We start from the raw sequence: 18,324 nt of genomic DNA, 5'->3' as shown, positions 1-18,324 counted from the left end.
AGTAGCATCTGTGGCAGATATTCTCAGGAAATGAAAAAGATAAAGTCTCCCCTGAAATGAATTGGCTCAAGGTGAGGAATCAAAAAGCTGTGGATGTAGAAAAAATAAATAGGGTAAAATTCATGCAGAACCAATAGAGACCAAACATACCAGATCCAGTATTACCCAATACTTTGCATAACCTTGTGAATATTTACCTTGCTTGCAGCCATGTGTGAAAACAGGTACTTTCACAAGTACTTCAGAATTTGATCCCAGCTGATACCTTGGCATTTGTGGTGAAAATGGTTGTTTGCAAAGAAAAATGTCCCCAGATCTGCAAAGAGGAGACAAGTTTTCTGCTTGCGGAAGTGTTGAAATAACATACAGAAGTAAACACCAGGGACACCATTCACTGCACAAACAAACTCCCCTTCCAACACCTTCGTGAAGATGTGGGAGAAGTAACACATGGCATCACGATTCATTATAATACTGCTTACTACAGTGCTTTTCCTTGGGAAAAATAAAAGCAACAAACAAAACTGAAACAAACCAGAAAACCTCCAGGTGATGCACACTTATTCTGATGTATCAAATTACCTGTTGCTGCTTGACTGCTCTGAGCTGAACCAAAGACCAGAGCCTTCTTCACACAGTGCAAACAATGAAACACCACGCCACAAACAAATGGTCTCTTACCTGCCTGCTAAGTTGGGAGTCGGAGTCAAATGGGACCATGAGAAGAGGTTGCCAGTCGAGGGAACTGGGGCATAGACACTATGATGGGGACATGAAAAGGTTGGAGAGGGTGAGTGCTGAGCAATGCTGTGAAGCATCCTTCCTCTTTCTCCTCCCATGCCCCCTCCAAAATAGATGACAAGAAGCAGAGTAGCCCTAATTAATGGGTCAAATGAGGTTTTTGAGTTCTCCCTTTCTCCCGAATCCATGAATCTGCCGTGAGGATAATTAGTCTGCCAGTCTCATTCTGGTAGTGCTGCTTTGGAGCACGACATATTCAAAGGGGTCACAAGCTCATTTTCCCCCCATTCTCCCTTTACCCTTTTTTTTTTTTGTCCCTATTCTTCTGTGTTTTTTTTAATGATGCCCTCCTCCAGCACAAATTGACTCTGGTGGTAATTTGTCATGTCACCTTCAGTAAAATTTTGAACAAAAATGCGGAAGATTCATGGGGAAGTGAAAGTGCCTCATCTTTTATGCATTTTGGATGGCAAAGTATAAATCAAATAGCCCAGGGACCTGCTTGCAGGGAGACAACATGAAAAAAAAGCTATAAACCACAGTGAGTAAAGTTAGACAGTGTTTCTGTCTGATCCTGTACTGACAAGCCTAAGATTTAATTTTTAATTGTTCACAGCCTTATCATTTTTGTGTCAGAGGTGAATGCAGTTGATAAAAGAGATTTGAGAGAGGCCAAACCCACAGGTTCCTCCTGCCACAGTCCTCCTCCTCACTTGGAAGTCGGGGTGAAAATTAAACTCTGAGGGACCTGGATGAAAGGCTTTGTGCTGAGACAGAGGGACCAGGGGTTAGAATCCAGTGTTCTAAGCGTTTAAAAGGTTGGTCACCCCTGATCCTGGAGGAAATGATGCCTCTTGGATGATTGTGACCTTGTGGTTTGGAGTCTGGAGTAAATTGGGGTAAACTTAGGTTCATTTCTTAACTTTTCTGCAAAACTCCTTCATGGAAATGATTCACCCGCCCATGCCATGCCATGCCATTCCAATCTATAATTCTCTCTTCATACCTCAGCTGATGTTCACCTTCCCACCATCACTTGCCCTGTTGGATTTGATAGCAAAACCCTGGGGGAGGGGAGCTCATCCCTCTCTGCTCAAATGCAGCCTTCAGTCTTTATGGCTTTGATGTGCTGTTATGATCCAAGCTATGTAAGTGCAATGAGAAGGTTCTGGAAGGGCCAGCTGCACATATCTTGTAGGACACTCAGCATGCAGGTTCACATGTATCCACAGCTGTATTGCACCTATTGCCTGCAACCAGAGAGCTTAAGGATTCTGTAGGCCAGCTGAGTGCTTCTGACCTCCTCCTCCACTCCAGCTGATTTCATGTTACAGACAAAATCATAATAACCTTTTGTACTTTGTGTTGTTGATTTGGTCCATTTTGGTTTGTTTTTAATGCACGATCGATCTGTTTTAAAAGAGCACACAGCTGTATGGTAGGAGGGATTAAACAGCAATATAGGAAAAGATTTCCTGTGGGGAAGTCTGATTATACCCTTTTAGGTGGGTTTTCTTGTTGAGAGTCAGCCTGCATATTCCCACCCTGTATTTGAAGGTCAGCCATTGTCTTATGCCGCTTCCTACAACAAAATTGAGAGGAGTATGATGAGATCTCTTAGTCACAGGAGAGCTCATTTGTTCAGCAAATCCAGCCGTGACCCCCTCTTATGTTTTCTTTCCTGTCTTCTGCTGGCTTGTTTTTAGCTGAATGCTCTCACTAAAACCTCCCTATCAATATTCAGGGATGATTTCTGAAGTTTGGATAACATCTACCAAATCCAACAGAGACCAAAGTGCTGGGCTTGTTTGTAGAGTTTGAACAGTTATCACAATCCACAGGATCAGACACTTTGGGTTGCGTCTGCTGCTGCTTTGGTGCGAAGGGCACTAACGTGAATTCTTTATGTCATGGAAATGGTAATGCGACAGTGAATGAACACGATGGTGAGCTCAAGTGCTAGCTTCAAGCTTTGATTCATCTCTGTGAATACTGGCACTGTGATGTGTTCTTAGCAGTTGGGAGCAGCCCACAGGGAAAATGAGCGTGCTGTGCTGCTGCCAGGGTTTGGTTCTTACATTGTCTTCATTGTAGTAGCTCCAGATGCTGATGGAAAACAGAGAGTGAGGATGATTGAGAGCGCTCTGGTTGCAGATTTCCTTTTTATAGACTCATAGAATCATTAGAGTTGAAAAGTCCAATAAGATCATCTAGTCCAACCATGAAGCCTGTGGCCACTGTAGACTGTGTCTCTCAGTGCCACACCTTCCCTTTCCTCGAACACCTCCAGGAATGGTGACTCCACCACCTCCCTGGACAGTCTGTTCTAAGAGCCTGACCACTCTTTTGGAGAAATACTGTCTCAATATTTAACCTGAACTTTCCCTAGCGTAACCTGAGGCCAATATTTCATGTCTTATGAGTCACTTCCTTGTGTGAAAGGTAGAGCAAAAGCTTTTAAAGGTAATTTATATAGGTATGTATGTGAGCACAGTCTGTCTGGACATACACAGCCTATGAGAACTACAAAATTACTAGAAGTTTGGAGCAGAAACCCTTTAAATTCACAGGTTTGTAATCTTTCATAGTTGTTCTCCAAGCAATATTTCTGCCTGCCTTCTGCTTAATGAATTAGCAAAGCTAAGAGAGTAGCGTGAACTTTGAGAAGATATACATCAGTGCCCCTCATGGCCAAGCTGGAAATGATGCTCATTACCAGTGCTATAAGAACAGGATAGGTAACCCAGAGATGTCAGAAAGGGCTGCAGGCTAAAATAGCCAACCAAAGGTTCCCTACAGACCTTTTATTCATCCCACGGATGGCATTAATATCGCCATGAATTGTGTGGTTTGATTTAATATCCAGGGACTATGCTGAATGTACCCAATGCAAACAGCATTGGCACACACTGTGATCACACTGATGGGCAGCAAAGGCTGCTTTAGGGGCTTCCCTGTCCCCTCTTGATCCTGCCTATATCCCAGGGTATGGGGAGCATTGGAGGGAGGGCAAACAAATCTTTAGTGCTCCTAAAGGTCACCTGTGCTCATGAGATGGACATAGATAGTCAAAGCAGGGAGTGCTGCAACATGGAAACTCTTGAGGTTAGGCTGCTCGGTGAGAATACATGCAGAGGGTCTAATTATTAGCAAATGCATTTAGTGGAGATGAAGGTGCCAGGAAGGGGGAATGGGTGGGAAAAAATTGTTGTAGTAATTATAGTGAAGCAATCAAAAAAATATCCCAGAAACACGAACCCTGCCCCTCACTACCTCTCTCCTTCTCCTCCCCCCCAGGTTTCATTAGTTTTTACAGAGGTGCACTGGGGAGATTATTCATCTTTGATCATACCGGGATCAATCAGCAAAAGCACAAACACACTTAAAATCAGCGTTTGCCAACTTCTCAGCTCCACACTACACCCCATTCCAGAGATGCAAAGTGGAGAAAAAGAGGAGATGGATGACTTAAGCAAAGAAATGGATTGAAGAAAGAAGCTGCCCCCACTCTGATTAGCAGCACAGCTCTCCATCAGCTTGCTTTTAAAGCAGGTAAAGGCACAAGAAAAGGAGAAAAGGATGGCAGAAGAGAGACGGACAGACAGTGAGCAGCAGAAATACTGATTTCCCTCACCCTGTTTATTCAGATGGCTTGGCTGGGATGGCTTAATTCCTGGTACTGCTTCACACTCTATTTGTTTACTTTTCCATATTTTTGCACCTTCACTCCGCAGGTTCAAGATGGTTGTGTTCAGCAGCCAGCTAATGCCTTCTGAGCGGATAATCTGGGGATTCTCTGTGTTTGATATACTTACCACACTGCTGCTCAGCTCCCGCAGTGAGCCTCAAATATTTATTTTAAAAAGAAAAAAAGAAAAACCAAAAACCACAAACCCTCCCCAAACTATTTCCTCTACAGCCCTCATTGCTGAAGCTTCTCACATCACTTTCCACAGGGAACTCATGGGATGCTGTTCTGTTTGTTTATGTATTTCTTTCTGGCTGCATCCAAAGAAGGGGGCAAAGACATTTGAGGAAATAACTCATAAATGCCTGCCATGTGTGCCCAAACACGGTGCTTTGGCCTTGTGCAGGTGGCTGATGGACAGCCACATCCATGCCATTGCTGGCTGCGCTCTGGCCATCACACTAATATCTGCATTTTGCTTGCCCGGGGCTGTTCACGTAGAGGACAGGGCAAGGCAAGGATTCACCTTTAACAAAGGCTTTTTGAAGTGAGAGGCACAGAAAGCATACCAGGAGCTTTGTTTCTGTAGCTTTAAGCAGAGGAGGAAAATACTGGGAGAACAACTTCATATTTGAATTGCTGCTTCTTAGCAAAATATTAAAAGTTGACTATCAACACCTGACAGCTCAAACAGGATTTGGGTTTTTAGGGGCACTTAAAAGTCTCACAAGCTGCCATGTATCTTCAGGTGGGTATTTTTGGAGAACAGACCTTTTCGCAGTTTTGGAATGAACTCTCCTGGATACTTTGCCATCCCAGACTTCAGAAATGGCCCAAAGAGACAATCCGTGTGCCTCATATCTGGGACACCAGTATTCTCCTGTCCCATCCCTCTAAGATACAGCTCATGGCAGCATGGTTGCTCCAGAACAAGAGCAGAATGATAATATATAAGGATATTCAGTATATATGTTGTATGATTATATATATATATATATATATGGATAGATAGAAAGATACTATATATCTCATATAGAAAAGGAAATTAATTTGCTGTGGGGCTGGAAATTGTGTGAGCTTGGGGTCACCATAGGACCAGCTGTTCCTTCTAGCAATGACACACTGTCTTGCTAAAGGTGTACTCGCACCAAATCCCAGCAAGAGAAAAATATCTACCTCTGAGGAGATGGGTAAATTTTATCTCTTTACTCCATAAGACCATCAGGACTTCTGCCAGAGATCTTCAGCAGATCTCTGTATTCTTGTTTCAGTGTTATTACATTTTTTCCCCTTTTTTTAACCTTACCCCAACTCATTTGGCTGGCATTTTGAACAGCATTTCCTACGTTTTTCAAGATGTGATAGTCTGGTTTTCTGATGGCCTATCACAAGACAAAGTTGGGCTGCTTATCAGTGAAAGGTACCTTGTCAACCGACTCAGGAGCAGTGTTATATTTAAAAGGAAGCAGGAGAAAAGCCATGGGGAATAGAAACCACCGCTGTAATGGTATTAAAGAAGAAGCTGTTGTATCAACAGGGGTATGGGGGAGGTGAGGTTGGAGGCTCTGGAGTTAGCTGTGGGTTTAGCATATAACTTATTCTATCTAACACTTGCTATGAAACATCGTGACAACACTCAGGCATTAGTGGTAGCAGAGATATTATCACTTGGGGAGACAACAGAAATGGCCTTATCATTTTGACAATAGCTTTTTTCCCTTATTATCACTAAGTAACAACATCTCTATTTCACCGCCACTACTGAGCCATTGTTTCTTTTTGATAAATAGGGTCCTTTTCATGATTTCTTTTTTCTCCACTTGTATTTTTATCTTTTGTGTGCGCATGTGAGCAGATAAAAAAAAAAGTCTCCACCAAATGGTGCAATATTAAATACTACATCCCTTAAGAGCCAAAGAAGCTGCCAGAAGGGACATCTGCATGAACACACTGGTATAAGGGACTTGTGGTGCACCCAGGCACAAAGAAAGTTGATTTCACCTCTAAGGTCACTACAGCTCCAAGGATATAAGAGCTGGAGTACATAGGAGATATTTGTTGGTAGGAAGGTGCCTGTGCAAAGAACGGCACCATCTCCTGTCTGTCTGTACCTTGGAACCATTCAGGTCTCTTGGGAACACCAAGGATTTCATTCATTGCATTCCCAAGATACCTTAAAAGATGGAACCAGGGCTTGTCATTGCCCCAACCTCACTGCTGAGCTGAAGGACCTACACATACTGAGCAAGAGTTAGGACTGTGTGCATATAGCTCTATTAGCTATAGCGCACAGTGACAGCTGGACATATTCACATTTGAGCTAGCTGAACATTTCCCCTTATTTCTCCTCACTTTCCTTTCTGTCCCTTCCTTATGCCCATCCCCATGGTGTCTGAGCACTGCTGTCTACCCGACTAGCCACGATTGTTTCAGATTATCATCTGCCTCAGCTATGAGTGTGCTCTCCCATTATCTACTCATCATCCACAGTGGCTCTGTCTGGATACTTCTTTCTGCTGATACCATCAGCTGCCACTGTCTATTCTATGCACAATAGAGAACCTTCCTATCTGAGCCCATTGCTATGGTTACAGGCAACCTGAGGGTGGTGGGATCAACAGGAGCCATAAATGAAAGTACCACTGTGGCATTTGCATAAAGACTCCCTACCTGCTGAGGAACGTCCACATTCTCCAAAATGACTCCCACGAGTTTCTGTCACCGCTGCTGCAAATTTACACGGATGGGCTGGGACATCAGGGCTTAGTTTATGCTTTCTTGGCTTGAATTCACAGTGAGAACACTTTTTACAGGGGAGAAGAGAGACAATTTACCTTAGAAGATAACAGCACTCACCTCCTTCGGTATAAAATAATGAGGAGGAAGGCCAGCTTTCACTCTCTATCTTTGCATGCTCTGCTTTGCAGAGAGCTTCCAAGCACTCGAACCAACAACGCACTGAGCTACCTGTTAGCCCCAAGCCTGAGCACCAGCAAAGGGAACCATCCATCATGTGCCTGCTCCATCACTCTCGCTGCAGAACTACATGATGTGCTCAAATCCCACCACTAAATGGAGAGGAAATGTAACCAGACTAACTGCTATCAGAAAGTTAAATGCTTAAAATAATGCCATGGGAGGATCGAAGAGGAAAGAACAGGAGGTAAAGTAGGCTATTTTCCTCATCTGTGTTAATTTTTTCCCCAAACAGAGGAGGCGCATACTGAAATTAACCACTTCCCCTTTGATTTTTCACCCCCTCTCTCTCGTGCATGCACACACACTCTCTCTCTATTAAAGCTTATACATTATGATTTGATGCAGGAGGATTTTTCATTAGTAGATGCGAAAGAGGCTTTAATACAAATCAGTCCGGAGAGCCTTTTGACAGGATTTTTAAATAGTGCCCCTTGTCTCCCAGATGCAGCTGCATGCTATCTTGTTCCCATGCTGACCTCTCTGTCTACCCTCATTAAAGAACACGTCCGGGCTGCCGGGCCCTCTCTCTTTTTGGAGATCTTCACCGCTTTGTCTCACATGCAGTCACTCCCGCTGCTGACCGACAGCTCCTCACCCCCAGTAATTTCTGCACTGCATTAATTTCTCATTAATCTGCATTGTGATTTATGAGTCTGAAATGATGGAAGATGTCTAGAGAAGCGTTTCTCATTTGGCCTGCTGCCTTCCCTCCCCTGCCCCTTCACTTGCCTTCTTCATGAGCGAATGGGTTTCTGCTCCCACTCCGCCCTTCTGCAGAGCATCATCTCTCTGGATCATCCCGGTGGGGAAAAGGAGGTTAAGCATGGTGCTTCCTGGCTGCTTTCCTCATTAACGATTTCAGAAGCAGATAAATGCTCAGGAGAAACAGGGCTGCATTCCAAAGACCTCTGGTAGCTCCTCCACAAGGTCTGTGGCTGCGCTCTGGCTCCAGTTGCTGCTGGATTCAGGCCAAGGAGATGGGGCCTCAAGCCCATGGATAGATGACGTTTTGGGATGTGTTGCTGTAAGGATACTTCAGTCCAGCTCAAAGGAAAGGGGAAAAGAGCAGATCTGCAGGCTCCTGTAGTTATTTCATGAGACTCTGATAACCCTACATCAAAAATATTTTTTCCCTTTGAGTATCAGGATTATGTTAAAAGAGATTCAGTACCTAAAGGGGCCTATAAGAAGAGAGGAGACAGACTCTTTGTAGGGTCTGCTGGGATAGGACAAGTAGAAGTGGTTTTAAACTAAAAGAGGGAGATTTAGACTGAATATAAGAAAGAAATTATTTACAATAAGGTGGTGAGGCACTGGCACAGACTGCCCAGAGAAAGGTGGTGGTGCCCCATCCCTGCAGACAGCCAAGGTCAGGCTGGATGGGCTCTGAGCACCTGATGGAGCTGTGGGTGCCCCTGTTCATTGCAGGGCTGTTGAACCAGATGGCCTTTAAGGGTCTCTTCCAACTCAAACAATTCTGCAAACAGAGAACTATTTGGCTTTAATGTCACCAGGACTTCAGGTGTTTCTCCAAAGCTCCTAAATTTCTAGGATTTGCAGCTATAAGAAATAGGATTTGCTGTGCTCTTTAGGTCCTCAGTGCACCGTTCCAGTCCTTGGGTGGGCCAGAAAACACAGAGGTGTGAGTACTTTGTTTAGAAGATGAAAGGAAACTGGCAAATGCTTTGGGTAGGACTAAATAAATGCAGGGTATAGCTAAGGGAGCAGTGGGGAAAAATGAATAAAAAAGTCAGAAGGGACAGAATAAGCAACAGGTAGAGGCTGATTACAAAATCTTTTGTGCTTTGCCTCAGCTCCCCTGGTCTGCTGCTCATTGATGCCAATAGATGCACTGCTACTGATTTCTAGCAGAACATGCATATTTCAGACAATTAAGCCATAATAAATTTCAGTCAAAGACACTCCTCACCACACAATAGCTTGGGAATCACAAGCCTGATGGTCCCAGTGAAAAAAGAAAAACTACCTGAACTTCTCCGTTGCAGGAAGTGCTTTAATTTCAGGTGAGCTTCAGAAAAGAGGATTTGTATTGAATCTTTACTTTCCTGGTCTCTTCCCAAATCACAGTATTCACAGACTGATGCAGTTCTTCTTGCATACAGTGTATGAAGGTGGTTCTGATTCTCAGTCTGTTAGAAATGATTTACAAAAGCAGCAGTGACCAGGACTAGCAATAAAGATTAGTTGCTACTGCATGAATATGTAGATGAATATGCAGTTGCTCTGACAGCAAGAGGGGAAAGCTGTTTCTTTAGGGACTGGAAATAAAAGGGAGAAATAGACTGGCTTTTTAGCTGTTGTCTTAAATTGATATTTAGGAGCACAATCTCTGTGCTGTTTGAAAAGAAGGAGAGTGACAAAGAACCTTCTTGTAAAAATCTTCCTTATTCTACTTTGTTAATCTTTTGAATCTTTTGAATTTGGGTAACGTGGCTGGAAAAGGGGGAAAAAAAATCCCAAATTGTTTCTATGTAAATAGGGCTTTTACACAGAGCACAAAAGCTTGGGGTGGGAAGGGTATAAAAATATTTTAATAGGTAACCTTTTATTTGGCAAAATATGTATTACTTCCTATTATGAAAAACAGTTGGCATATTTGAGATGAAAATGGTTATACATATACATTACAATTACATATTCATTTGACTTTATATTACATACACAACTCAATTTGGATAAACGTCTGAAGCCAAAGGAATAAATTAGGATTGGTGCCGAGTGCTTTCTTTGCCCTTCCTCATTGTGTTTGCTAGATTTGCATTTTATAGTTGCACATTAACAAATATGCATATTTCATTATGGTTTTGGATTAAAAGGTTATCATCTCCGTTACCCATTAGTAATAAACAAACACAGGCTTTCCATGTGAATTTATCCCAGGCTCAGCTGTTTGCTGATTAGGTTGTTGTTGCTGGGTTTCCTTGTTTTCTCCTTGCGGAGAATCCCTAAATCCATTTCTAAAGTGCTGTTGTCCTCCAGGGAGTGATGAATGAGAAAAGGAGTGAACAAGAGCTGGAAGCACCCTTAAGTGAGGCAAGGAGTAGAAGGTAGGGTCAGGACCACCATGCAGCCATTTCAAGAGCTTAGTTTGGACAAGGGTCCCCAAAGCCCGTGCCCTGAGGCAAAAAAATTCCATGGAAAAATCTTGTTGAAGACTGCAGACATCCTTAAAGACAGTGCATTGGGCAGGAGGCAGTGAGATGAGCTCTTAGTTTAATCTCTTTAACCAAAAAGCTCCTTACTGATCATTTCTGTATTTCCAGCACTTCTAGGATGGAGGTAGGAAGGGACCAGGGCTTAAAGAGGCACTGGCTGACCAGGAAAGAGGTAGAGACATTGTCCCTGGAGTTGTTCAAGAAATGTAAAGACGTGGCACTGAAGGGCATGATTGGATGGGTTGGACTTGGTGATCTTAGTAGCATTTTATAGCCTTAATGATTCCATGTATGTCAACCCCTCACCACTACAGGAACGTGCTCCATCTCCTGTGGTGCTCTCAAGGAATGGCCTTCAGAAGGTCCTCTGTTGAGGGGGCCTGTCTCGCAAAAAGTATAATAGAAAAACCCTATTCCACATCTTTAAAGGAAAAAGGCAAAATGGCAGAGTTTCAGTACAAGAAAAAGGAGCCATCATTTTTCCACACCGCTGGAGGTCATTTTCCCTAAAACCTGCTCTTATGCAGTGAAGAACAGGTGAAGAGGGGGCTGTGCTGCTTTGAGACACAGACATTTTGTTTAGCAGTGAAAGAAGGCCTTCAGTAAGCAAGGGTCAGCAATTAGCCTCTTTCTTGCCACAAGACCAGTTCTAAAATGTCTGCTGACACCTCATCACTGTCAGAGCAGACAGCCGAAGACAACCTAAATAGACCTCCCAAGGCCTGAAACAGGCAAGAGGTGTTTTAGAGCATCACAGTTCAAAAGTATCTTGGACTCTGCTCTGGCTAAAGCACCTGGAGCTACAAATATTAAGTAGCTCAGTCCTGACCCTTGTTGAGCCCTTTCTGAATTGTTCCTATGGAGTAAATGGGGATTTAAATATCAGTAAGCAAATCATCCAGAGGTCTTCTGGAGAGGAAGAATCTCTCCAGCCCTATGCTGGCACAGCTACTGAATGGACGTGCCCAAGACCACAACTGTCTGAGCAGGGACTACGCAGCATGGATGCTGAGGAAGATACTATAGACCAGGCAAATTTCATGAACACTTTGCATTCAGCACTTGACCAACAACAAGGGCCAGTTTCTAAGGGCAGCAGGTTGAAAAGGCTGCTCTGGAAAGACACTGTTGGAGAAAGGCTGCCCCCTCCAAAGAGGGAGTTCTGATGCCTCTCATCATAGAGCTACACATGCCATAGGATAACAGTCTTTGGCTCTGACTGTTCACCTCCTGCACATAAGTGCTATGTACAAAAGCAAATGTGATTTTAATGTATTTTTATTTTTCACTTTATCAGTTTTTCCTTGCCTTTTTAGTATCACTTCACTAGAGTCAGTGGGTGTGAATGTCGTAAAAGAAGCATTTTGGTTTTATTTTCCTTCTCTGCAGCCACAAAGAAACAAACAAAAAAAAATTAAAAAAAAAAAAAAGAAAAAGAAAAGGTTTAGCAGCTTTCCAACAGAAGCAGCCCCAGTGGGGCTGCCCACACAGCTCCTAGCACCTGTCTCTGGAATCATTTGTTATTCCCAGCTTTTGCAGCCTTGATGCTTTTTGTCTATTCTGCGGCCCTCTCTGCAGGTCCTTTGCTGTCCCAGACCTATTTTCCAATGACATGATGAGCTTCATTATCTAAAGTTGTCCCCCTACTTAGATCTGATCTGGGCATGCTATATCAATGCTCTTAAAGGCCATCCAGTCCAGCCCCTTAGCAATGAACAGAGACACCTATATCCCCATCAGGTGCTCAGAGCCCATCCAGTCTGACCTCAGGTATCTCCAGGGACATGGGATCTGCAGCAGCATGTCCTTCCATGACAACCTTTTTCAAAGGTTGTGCTTCAATGGGCAAAATAGAAAGAGCAGAACACTTAGAAGGTGTTGTATGGGGATAGTCAATCAAGCAAAGGAGTACTGAAAAGGTCAAGGTAGTAGTAAAGCATATTAATAAAATTGGCCTACTGTAATAGGGTGTTATGATAATTCTAGTGCTGCAAACAAAGATTGCAAAGAGGGTTGGTGTAATGCAGCATCAGAGTAACAAAGTACCAAACTGCAGCAAGTGAGGATATATCCTAATACAGCAGCCGAAGACAGAGAAACAAAGGGAAAATCTACTTACCCAGAGAAGATCTCAAATATACAAGAATCTCCAACAAGATATCTATGCCTTGACTGCCAAGCCTTAAATGAGGTCTGGGATGGGGTGGATCCTGGCTGCACCCCTTCCAGTCACTCAGGTGCACTGCATTGCATTGCACTACATTCTATGCACCTGAGTTTCCCTGGGTTGGCCCTGCCTTCCCATCAAGTGCTCAATCACTGTTTCAAGCTGTGACTTAGCGTTTACACTATAGTTGGAAATAGCAGAGTAATAGACCAGGGGGTCCTCATCCTGGGGCCCCACCGTAAAAACCTCCTCATGCACACATGCTTTTGCATGTGCAGTCTTAGCAGAGAGATGAATGCTCAAGTAGTCAGTACTTGGGATCCAGGTATATTTTTACCAACTGTTAGACTGCCAAACCATTCATGATGGGGATATGGTGCCTGTGATAAGTACACAGCAGTCTCTTACAAAATGGGCTGAAGGTGGTAATTCAGTTCACCTAGGCCACCAAACAACCATCAGATAATTGTAAATTTGGAGTGGAACTAAATAAGCTATGCATAGCTGCAAGGCTTCATTTCCTGCTACTAATCCTCTTAAATTATTAAGTCACCCTGTAAACTATTAGCTAAGTACTTTGAAGAAGAGGCTCTGCTGGGTGTAGCCTCGTATAACTCTACAGACTTCAAGCAGAATATAACTCAGTACAGAAATAAATGGAAGTGATTGCACAACCCACCTGAACTACAAGTGTGTGCCTGAAACTTGGAGACCTTGTATAAAACCTTGATGCAGCACTGCAAAGCCAGTCATCCTCATGGAACAGAGGAAGCTCAGTGGTCTGTGCAGACAGGTACTTTCTTTCTGATCAATGGCAATGAGAAATCTTCTGTAGTCATTTTTTTTCTGGCCATTCATGAAGGATTTTCCAGAGCTTTTTTTTTTGCATATGAATACCGTCTTGCTGGAGTTGGTCAAATCATCCTCTGAAAGTGATTCCTGCAAATGATTTAGCTCCGTTAACAGTTCTCTCTTTGCCAGACTATCTGCAAACAGATCATGAGTTTTATTAAAGTGTTGATTACTTGCAGTTTCACAACTGTTCAAACTACAGTTGGTGCAGCCAAATTTAAATGCCGCTGCAATTAAAAATGGCTTGCCATGAGTAAGAGCTATTTCTGGTTTACTACTCATGCTGTACATGTGGTCATCCATGTCGCACAGTCTTGTTTCTACTCCTGGGCTGTATGGGAGGGACATGCTAAAGGGAAAGAATTGCTTTTAAAAAAAAAAAAAAGAATGGCTGGAGGAATGTGGAACTGCTCAGCTAATCCATTGTGTGAGTAATAAATAGGAGCTGTTCAAAAAGTCTTCAAGTACACTTCCAGGACGAATACTCACAGCTACTTAACAGCATCAGTATCTCTGAAGCTCATTTATCCCCACTAATATTCTTGAAATAAACACTCGAGTGTTCATGAATAAATGTACCCTCTCTGACTGATGTGAATTTGTTCATGGCTATACATTATTCCGAATGAATAGTGTAATTCACTCTAATTTATACAAGGAAGAGGAAATTGATGGAGGAAATAATGAGATTTGGGGTAATATAAGCACTGTCAGCAGTCTTATGAAAGGGTATTGTAACATCTTCAGGTTGGAAACCATTTTCTGATGCTGAGATTCTCATGGCTGACATAAGGTAGAAGATATGCTGCTGGTTGTGTGTGTAGCCTAGAAGCATAAATTCATTAAGGTTGGAAAAGATTTCTAAGATCATCTAGTCCAACTATCCACCTACCTCCAATAAGGCATGTGGGGATCAATAGTACTTTAAGATTATAGACAGAAATGTTGATGATGATCTGATTTGCTGGCAACTGAGTTGGGTACCAGGAGGTGGCATCTCGTGGCATGCATCCCTGGGGACACCTTCTCCAGTACCTGTGAGCACCATTGGGTGGGACAACACAGCTTGTCTTTGCGATGATTAGCACGTCTGACTGCTTTCTGCTCCCTTCTTGTTCCAGACTTGGGGAAGGGTACGGCAGAGTGAAATCACCCAGTTTTTTTTCACAGAGACTGCCATACTTTCTTCTGCCTCACCATAAGATACTTAAAATAAATCAGATTTTCAGGAGTGCTCAGTGCTTTGAATTAGGGATTATGACAGCAAGGAGATAGAAAGAAGTGCTTGGTGCTGAACAGCCTAAAATTGACCCTTGCTCTTTAGCCCACAGCAAAGCTTGCCTTTTTCCTGTCTTAGCCTTCCACATGTGTCAAGTAACAGAAAAAAAAACACTTTCTGTCCAACAGAACCAGCAAATGAAAAGTGCAAAACATGATAGGCAGAAAGAACTCTTCATGCCAGCAAACATTCTCCTGCATGGTAGGAAATGCAGTCAGACTAGGTAAGATAAAAAAAGGAAGGCAAAGAGCGGATAAGCATCAGTCTAATGGTTACAATACAATGTTCTCAGATGATAGAAAGATACGACAGCAAACAGTGAAAGGACAAACAAGAAGGTGAAGTAATACATGGAGGATGATATGTCAGGAAAACATCTACAAAGACGGGAGCTATTTCTGGGCCACAAAAAGTCAACGGACTGCTCTGTGACCAGGTCCTTCTTCAGGGACTTAAAACATTCTGCACTTATTTGCAGTAATTCTGAATGTTTTTCTCCTTGGCTCAGTCACAGTAAATCAAGTTTAAAACCAAAAAGACACACAATTCCCCAGCTTCTCTTCCACAGCATCCCTTCCATATTAACCCTTTCACCACTGGAATGACGTCAGCCATGGCTCTATGAGTACATTTCAGCAGTGTTCAAATGGCAGTTTCTTGGCAGTGCCATCCAAACACAATGCCTATCCATGGCTAAAGCAACAGTAGAAGATGTGAGCTCTACTCAAAGCCTGCACAAAGGTCTATGGGATGTGACAGTAATAGACAGGAGAAGATACAGAAGTAAAAAGTGTTTCCATAAGAGTGAAGCAAGTGATCATTTCCAGCACCCACTTTGCCAAACTGATCCTTTTCCGGGTTTCTCATGTTTTCTACCATGGCTGTTTCTGAGCACTGGTGAAGTGAAACTTCAGAACAAAAGCTCAGAGCCCTACAGACAGCTTGGACTTTTTGTATTTTTGAGGGGCACACATTTCTGTCAAGGGTAAGGTCTACTAACAATTGTTTTTTTTTTTCTCTCTCTCTCTTTTTCTGTTTCTTCTTTTTTTCTTGTAGGTATCCAGGCCTTTGGAATAACGTACACTGTTGGAAGTACATTGTTGTACTGGGAAGACATTATTCTGCCCTTCCACATAAATAAATAAATATAAGTTTTAATTTGTAATATGAACTAGTATAAGCTGTGAAGGAGCAATGCTAATTTCCCAATTTCCACACATTAAAATGATAAGGCATAGGCCTGGCAGCTAGATCCGAAAACCACATGGCACTGAGGCAGTGGAAAAAAAATCAGCAGCTGATGACAGGCACATGTCCTGCTTTCTCTGCTTTTTATTTTTGGAGTATGTTGGGATAGTCTTCGATGTTTGCTCTGCTGACACATGTTGGCTGCCCAGGGTAGCTGTAATAGGCCCCTGTGGGAGGTGTATAATTGAGATATACAAGCATTCTGCATATTAACAATATGTGCTTGTCCTGCTTTGAAAAAAGGCTGAAATAATCTCTCTCCCATTGCCCTTCCTTCCTTGCTTCCCTCTTGCCTTTGGGCACTCACATAAATTGCTTTGCTGGAAGGAGGGAGAGGGTCTGGGCAGGTGGTGTGATGCTGCTGGAGGGAGGCAGGCAGACCTCTAAAAGGACAGTGTGCTACCAGAGGGGTTAAAAGAGTGCCAAAGGTGTCTATATGCTGGGAGGACAGTTTAGTATCATACGCCATACTTCCAGGAATTCCAGTTCGGTGGAAGAAGACCCCAAAACATAATGCTGTTTTCGTTGCCTCTTACTCACTAATCTGATGTACCATCATAGAATCATAGAGTCATTAAGGTTGGAAAAGATCACTACATCACCAAGTCCAACCATCAGCCCATCGCTGCACGTCCTTCAGTGCCACATCTCCATGGTTCTTGAACACCCCCAGGGATGATGACTCCACCACTCTCTGGGCAGCAGTTGCTGTGCATCACCACTATTTCTGAGAAGAAATTTCATCTAATATCCAGCCTGAAATTATCTTTCCCCATCAGTCTGTGATCTATCTCCTTTTTTATAAACTCACTTCTTAACCTGTCATGCCTTCCCATTCCCATCTCATCCTCCACTTCCCAGTCTTTATACGTAAGTGGTTCATATTTTTCCCAAGTTGAAGCTTGACATTTGGGTGGAGGTTTGGGAAATTCTACCCAGCATCAGCTTATCCATGGTTTTGTCCTGGCTGCTTTGCCAGGACCTGTGTTATATCTAGTCCTGTTTTAGTGATCTTTTGATCATGCAGTGTGCTTTAGGGCATCACAGTTTGTCTGGGCATAGGTCTTTTTTCTTTCTTTTCTTTTTCTTTGCTGAGGACTGGTGTTCTCATACTGGGATTAGTTAACATGGGGGACCCAAGAATTGCTGAGTTCCCTAAGAAGATCAGATTGAATGGCCTATGAGGTTTTGTGTTCCTGATGAGTGGGAAACAAGGACTGCTAAGGCATGGACTCTGGTGTTCCTACTCAGTAAAATGAACACAACTACTGATTTTGTGAAAAGATGCAAATATTCAAGCCTCAGCCCTCCAAATCATCTTTATCTTCTTCTTGGAGAACTGGTTTGTAGCTCCTAATCATTTTTGACATCTCCTTCACATTTTTCATTGCCTCTTTAACCCAAACTATGATTGCTTTAAACCCCATTTTCAAAGTCTTGGGGACAAGGATCTATTTTAATCTGTAGCCACACTTTTTTTTCTGATGGATTTGCCTTATTGCCATCCTCCATGCTTCCCTGCATGTTGGCAATAAACCAAATCTCCCTTCTAAAACCCTGTACTCAAAACTGAGTATTTAGGTCAAAATCTGGATCTAGCTTCCAACAACTGCAGCATTTCCAGAAGAGATTGTCCAAAATTTCAGGCTTGTTAAAATCCAGATTCTAGCATTGCATCTGGATTCCAAATCAAGGGAAAAAGAAACCAAAGCAAAGCAACATTTTCTTTCTTGTAAAAATCCCCTTGGAGGAATGAAACCAGCTACGGAACCAGGTACTCCAAGACTATTTCTGCTGGGCAATGCTTCTCTCTGCACCCTTTCATTTAACATCACAGCCTCTGCCTTCTTTCATTCACCAGCCTGATTCATAACTAATCATCTGCGAAAATATGGTGCAGGCTTTTATGACCACCTTGCATTTTCTAAGATCTGCCCAGGGTGCTTAATAATAGCCCTGACTCCTCTGTTCAGCCTCATCTCCTGGTTATAATGAGCACACGAGGAGCAGCTGTGAGAGTGTAGTGATGGTGGGTTCCTCCTGTGGGCTGGATGTTATCGTTTGGCCTTTTCAGTGAACACTCTGGCTTGGCAGGGCTTCTGCCAGGGATGAAAATGAATGAGGAAGAAGAGCAGCTTGGTGAGGTCATTTCTGGTTAGGCTCTGCCTGCTGGTACAGCGGCTGCTACTGCTTT

General features: G+C 43.1%; 1 long non-coding RNA gene across 3 annotated transcripts in view; it reads right to left on the bottom strand.

Annotated features, from left to right (window-relative positions):
- The window catches only part of LOC107320009 (uncharacterized), a 223,326-nt gene that overhangs the window by 25,250 nt on the left and 179,752 nt on the right, over positions 1-18,324 (bottom strand). For all 3 annotated transcript variants that reach the window (XR_014934615.1, XR_014934617.1, XR_014934616.1), the window contains exons 6-7: positions 682-759; positions 198-316 (exon numbers count right to left, since the gene is read on the bottom strand). This is a non-coding gene — a long non-coding RNA (uncharacterized LOC107320009). The remainder of the gene's footprint in view (positions 1-197; positions 317-681; positions 760-18,324) is intronic.

This window comes from Coturnix japonica, chromosome 15, assembly GCF_054131305.1.
Source record: "Coturnix japonica strain WE chromosome 15, WE-NBRP24, whole genome shotgun sequence".
In the NCBI taxonomy this organism is placed as follows: domain Eukaryota; kingdom Metazoa; phylum Chordata; class Aves; order Galliformes; family Phasianidae; genus Coturnix; species Coturnix japonica.
Note: the sequence above shows the minus strand (reverse complement) of the source record. Positions and strands in the feature narration are given on the sequence as shown.